Consider the following 6,011-nt stretch of genomic DNA (forward strand, 5'->3'; position numbering starts at 1 on the left):
CGGGCGTGGGCTAGCTCCGGCAGCTCCTCCTCCTAGCGGGCGCGGGGAAGCTGAGGCAGCTCCTCGGAGTAGCGGGCGCGGGGCACCCCCAGAAGCTCCTCCTCGTAGCGGGTGCAGGGAAGATCCGGCAGCTCCTCCTCCTAGAGAGCACTGGGAAGCTCCGGCAGCTCCTTCTCGTAGCGGGCTCGGGGAAGCCCCGGCAACTCCTCTTCGTAGCGGGTGCGGGGCAGCTCCCACAGCTCCTCGGCGTAGCAGGTGCGAGGCAGCTCCGGCAGCTCCTCGTTGTGGGTGTGGGGAAGCTCCAGCAGCTCCTCCGCGTAGCGGGCGCGGGGAAGCTCCGGCAGCTCCTCCTCGTAGCGGGCGCTGGGAAGCTCAGCAGCTCCTCCTCGTAGCGGGCGCGGGGTAGCTCCGACAGCTCCTCCTCGTAGCCGGGATGCAGTGGCTCCGGCAGCTCCTCCTACTAGCGGGCGCGGCGAAGCTCCGGCAGCTCCTCCTCGTAGCGGGTGCGGGGAAGTTCTGGCAGCTCCTCGGCGTAGCGGGCGCAGGGCAGCTCCGGCAGCACTCCTCGTAGCGGGCGCGGGGAAGCTCCGGCAGCACTCCTCGTAGCGGGCGCGGGGAAGCTCCGGTAGCTCCTCCTCGTAGCGGGTGCGGGGCAGCTCCGGCAGCTCCTCCTCGTAGCGGGTGCGGGGCAGCTCCGGCAGCTCTTCCTCGTAGCGGGAGCGGGGAAGCTCCGGATGCTCCTCTTCGTAGTGGGCGCAGGGAAGCTCCGTCAGCTCCTCCTCCTAGCGGGCGCGGGGAAGCTCTGGCTGCTCCTCCTCGTAGCGGGAGCGGGGAAGCTCCGGCAGCTCCTCGGAGTAGCGGGTGCGGGGCAGCTCCCGCAGCTCCTCGTTGTGGGCGCGGGGAAGCTCCAGCAGCTCCTCCGTGTAGCGGGCGCGGGGAAGGTCCAGCAGCTCCTCCTCGTAGGGGGCACTGAGAAGCTCAGCAGCTCCTCCTCGTAGCCGGCACAGGGCGGCTCTGGCAGCTCCTCCTCCTAGCGGGCGCGGCGAAGCTCCGGCAGCTCCTCCTCGTAGCGTTTGCGGGGAAGCTCCAGCAGCTCCTCGGCGTAGCGGGCTCGGGGAACCTCCGGCAGCTCCTCCTCGTAGCAGGCGCGGGTCAGCTCCGGCAGCTCCTCCTCGTAGCGGATGCGGGGCGACTCTGGCAGCTCCTCCTCGTAGCGGGCTCTGGTCGGCTCCGGCAGCTCCTCCTCGTAGCGGGTGTGGGTCAGCTCCGGCAGCTCTTCCTCGTAGCGGGAGCGGGGAAGCTCCGGATGCTCCTCCTCGTAGTGGGCGCAGGGAAGCTCCGTCAGCTCCTCCTCCTAGCGGGCGCGGGGAAGCTCCAGCAGCTCCTCCGTGTAGCGGGCGCGGGGAAGGTCCAGCAGCTCCTCCTCGTAGGGGGCGCTGGGAAGCTCAGCAGCTCCTCCTCGTAGCCGGCGCAGGGCGGCTCTGGCAGCTCCTCCTCCTAGCGGGCGCGGCGAAGCTCCGGCAGCTCCTCCTCGTAGCGGGCGCGGGGAAGCTCCGGCAGCTCCTCGGCGTAGCGGGCTCGGGGAAGCTCCGGCAGCTCCTCCTCGTAGCAGGCGCGGGTCAGCTCCGGCAGCTCCTCCTCGTAGCGGATGCGGGGCGACTCTGGCAGCTCCTCCTCATAGCGGGCTCGGGTCGGCTCCGGCAGCTCCTCCTCGTAGCGGGCGCGGGGAAGCTCCGGCAGCTCCTCCTCGTAGCAGGTGTGGGGCAGCTCCGACAGCTCCTCGGTGTAGCGGGTGCGGGGAAGCTCCGGCAGCTCCTCCGCGTAGCCGGTGTTGGGCAGCTTCGGGTGCTCCTCTTAGCGGGCATGGGGCGACTGCGGCAGCTCCTCCTCGTAGCGGGCACGGGGCAGCTGCGGCAGCTCCTCCTCATAGCTGGCAAAGGGCAGCTCCGCCAGCTCCTCTGTGTAGCGGGCGCGGGGATGCTCGGCAGCTCCTCCTCATAGCTGGCGAAGGGAATCTCCACCAGCTCCTCTGTGTAGTGGGCGTGGGGAAGGTCGGCAGCTCCACCTCGTAGCGAGCATGGGGAAGCTCCGGCAGCTCCTCCTCGTTGCGGGCGCTGGGAAGCTCAGCAGCTCCTCCTCGTAGCGGGCACGGGGAAGGTCCGGCCAGTCAGGCAACTGCCCTGGGTCTCAGCAGCCTCCCAGCCACGAACACCTTTTGGGAGTTCTGGTCACGACGGTGGCTGGGTTCCAACTGAGCACCGCCGGCCGGCTTTTATACTTCCGGGTCGCCTCCTGACCTTCTGAGGGGCGGGTCCAGTGCCCTGTTGCCCCGCCCCTTCCAGCCCCTGGCGGGGCTCGACCCTCCCTGAGGAGGAGGGTAGCCACACCGCCTCGCTACACTCCTGATTCGCGACCCCATGGACCAGGCAGCAGCAAGTCCTGAGGAGGAGCCCAGATGGTTACGTTGTGTGGCGGAAACTGCACCTAGTTCCAAAATGGGAGGGTTGCTCAACGTGTCATCACACTGGCCCGTTCCCACTGCTCATCAGGAATTGGCTCCTTTCCCACCATCCCAGGCTCATGCACGTCCCATCCAATAGTGACGCAGAGAGCCGTCTGCGTCACCGGTCGCTGGGCAGGCTGGTCATGGGAAAGTGACACTTAGCAGGGATGAGAGCAGCAGGGAACCCCAGGCACCGCCCTGCCCCCTAACTAATGCACCATGGACAGCGCCCCGTGCCTACCCCTGAGTCCCCAAACCCCGGATCTGTGGTTAGTGCAGTCTGGGCAGCCACCCGCCCCCACCCCTGAGGCTCCACCCACTGGGACCACCCCATCTTTGTCTTTTCCAGCCTTCAGGGAGCTCTTGGGTCACAATTTCAGACTTTTCTGGACAAGTACAAAGAGCTGGAAATGTCCCTTTCACTAGCGAAGGCCGAGAGTCTCCCCTGCTCAAGTGACTCCAGGAGCTGGGGCTTTAAGGAAACACCAAAGATAATGAGACTCACAATAGAGTCACAAGAGGTGGCACCCCTGGCAGTGGGACGCTGGCATCCACCTGGGAACAGCCAGGGCCCATCCTTGGCCTTGCTAAGGTTGCTGGGCGGGAGTTTGTCCCAGCTGAAAACTTGGCCCCGGGGCTTTAGTTACCAGAACAGCAATTAAGTAACAATGAATTAATTCTCTGCCCATCCCTATCACCTCCTCTAGAGATTTTTATTTATTTATTCTAAGGCCAGATGGCACCGTTGGCTCATCTCATCTGACCTCCAGCAGCACCCAGGCTGGAGAACTTCCGGGTACCATCTGTCATGCTGGGAACTTCACGCACTTCATTAATTGAATTAAACACCACAGCCCCCTCCCCTTGCAGTGAGTGATGACACAATAATCCCCAGTACTTCTAGAGCATTACTGCCCCCACTTCATAGATGGGGAGAGGCACAAAGAGGAAAGTGACTGATTTGCTATGTGAAAACAGCAAAGGTGGGAACAAAATCTAGGAGTCCTGGCTCCCAGCTCTAAGCTACTAGATCCCACTCCCTTCCCAGAGCCTGGAGAGAACTCAGGAGTCCTGGCTCCCAGCCCCTGTGGATAACAATGACCCAACCCCTGGGTTTTTTGCCTTTACAAGACACTTGGCTGGTTACATCATTTCTGGGCACTATTTATGGTTAGTCTCCTCCCTTTCGGGGAGGGGGTGGCTCTGGGCCCCATGCATTTTGCCCCGTGCTGCAGTACAGTCACCAGGGGAGGCTCCAGGCCCCAGCATGCCAAGCGCGTGCTTGGGGTGGCAAGCCGCAAAGGGTGCTCTGCCGGTCGCTGAGAGGGCGGCAGGCAGGCTGCCTTCGATGGCTTGCCTGCGGAGGGTCCGCTGGCCCTGCGGCTTCAGTGGACCTCCCGCGGGTGAGCCGGCAGAAGGTCCGAAGCCGCAGGACCAGCGGATCCTCTGCAGGTACGCCTACGGGAGGTCCACTGAAGCCGCGGGACCAGTGGACCCTCCGCAGGCAAGCCACCGAAGGCAGCCTGCCTGCCGTGCTTGGGGCAGCAAAATCCCTAGAGCCACCCCTGACAGTCACTGTGGGGGGCACTGGTATTGGTGGGTATTGGATCCTGCCCTGGGCCGGTCTCTCTTAGGTTGGGAAACCAGGCTAAGAGGAGCCTCCCCCATCTGGGACCTCACCCCACTTGAGTGGGTCAGTGGGGGGTATTCACAGGGACTGAGCTCCAACACAGCTTCTCAGGGCAGCAGAGGGGGGAGACTGACTGAGATGGACCCATTGTCCAGTGTGTGTCTGGGGGGTGGAGATGGGGGTGTTTGTTTATCAGACTGGATGGGCCCACGGTCTGTTCCAGGGCAGGTGGGGGGGACATCGAGGTAGACGGGCCCCTGAGTCTGCCCTGGCACAGCTATTGCCCTGCCCCATTGGCAGGGGATGGCGAAGGGGCAGTTGCGTCTCAGGGGGTCTATGAAGTTGAAGAGGGTTTTCCTGGCAGTCGATGTACCGTTTCTGGGGCTGGTCCCAGGACAGGAGATGGACAGGCCGGGGGGAGGTCAGAGCTTTTCCGGGGACCGGGACACAGACCACTCAGCACACGAAGTTAACGCGCACCAGGAGAGACCAACCGTTACCACCACGGTAGGGACAGCAGGTTATCGATGTGACTCACCACGCCGAGGCCTTGGTTCATCTTACATTGCAACAAGGAACTGGTACCAGCTACAGCCAAGAACCCCACTCTCTGCAGGCCGGGGCAGCAGTGGGGGCTCCCCAGCGCCCGGGGACAGCTCCAAAGCAGCACTGAAATTTACCGTCTCTTTACGGTGTGTCCTACAGTAATGTGACCCCAGTGCTCTCTGGGACCGGCCCAGCGAGAGTGCAGCTGGCCAGACTCCCCAGTGGCTGTGTCTGGTTCCTGAGTTTACCAGGCAGTGGGACGGGATGCGCCGTGCGCACCCACCCTGATGAAGCAGGGCTGGGGCGATCCATGGGAGGCGGACGCCAGCAGAGAACAGAGCCAGAGCCCACCTCTGGCTGGGACGAGGGTTTGGAGGCTGACTCTCCACTTGCTGCCCCCAGGATGAATCAGCAGGGACAGCACTGGGGAGAGGGGAGCTGGGTGCGGAGAGGCTTGGCTGCATGAGAGGAGAACCAGGCCCTGCATCTCAGAGCGATGCTGAACCAGAGTACAGGGGTCTGGGACACAAGGGATGGGTCCTTAAACTGTCTGCGCTGTTTATCTGGCGAGCTGTTCCGGGCAGAGTCTTTCTCTCACTGCAGGTGTGGGCACAACAAGGCCCTGATCTCGGTCGGAGTCTGGGTAGCACCTGGCATGACTGGGCCCTGATCTCAGTCAGGGTCTGGGTAGCGCCAAGCACGACGGGGCCCTGATCTCAGTTGTGGCCTGGGCAGTGCCCAGCACAACAGGGCCCTGATCTCCACCAGGGCCTTTAGGGACCACTGTTTTAAATAGTAAAAGACAAACCCGAGCATCATCTGTGCAAAAACACTCTGTGAAGTCAGGGAGTGAATTAGCTCCATGAGTGGGTGCAGGGGAAACACAGCTGGGATCTCAGGGTAGGACCCCGGGGCAAAGCCCAGGCAGGGTATCAGCCTGGAAAAGGGCCCCACGGCAGCTGGGCAGGGAGATGACACACAAAAACCTGTGAGATTCAGAAACAGAAAGCCCAAATCCCTGTAACAAGTAGCCACCAACACCCCCAAATCCTTGTAACACACAGCTCCCAACACCCCCAAATCCTTGTAACACAGCCCCTGCCCTCCATCCCTGTAACAGACGGACCCCGATGCCCCTTGTCACGAAGAGCTCCCAACGCCGCCAAGTCTGTGTCACTATCACGCATGAGTAAGACACTAGCGGAGCCCAGCGCCCTGGGCGAGAGGATCATGGGGGTCAGGATCTCAGGGCTGGCAGGGTGTGTAGCTGGGGCAGGGTCACCCTGTGTTGAGTGCCAGGGTCCCACACTGGGGTATCCGTGGGAATAGGGC

The sequence above is a fragment of the Gopherus flavomarginatus genome, unplaced genomic scaffold, assembly GCF_025201925.1.
Source record: "Gopherus flavomarginatus isolate rGopFla2 unplaced genomic scaffold, rGopFla2.mat.asm mat_scaffold_34_arrow_ctg1, whole genome shotgun sequence".
Classification (NCBI taxonomy): domain Eukaryota; kingdom Metazoa; phylum Chordata; order Testudines; family Testudinidae; genus Gopherus; species Gopherus flavomarginatus.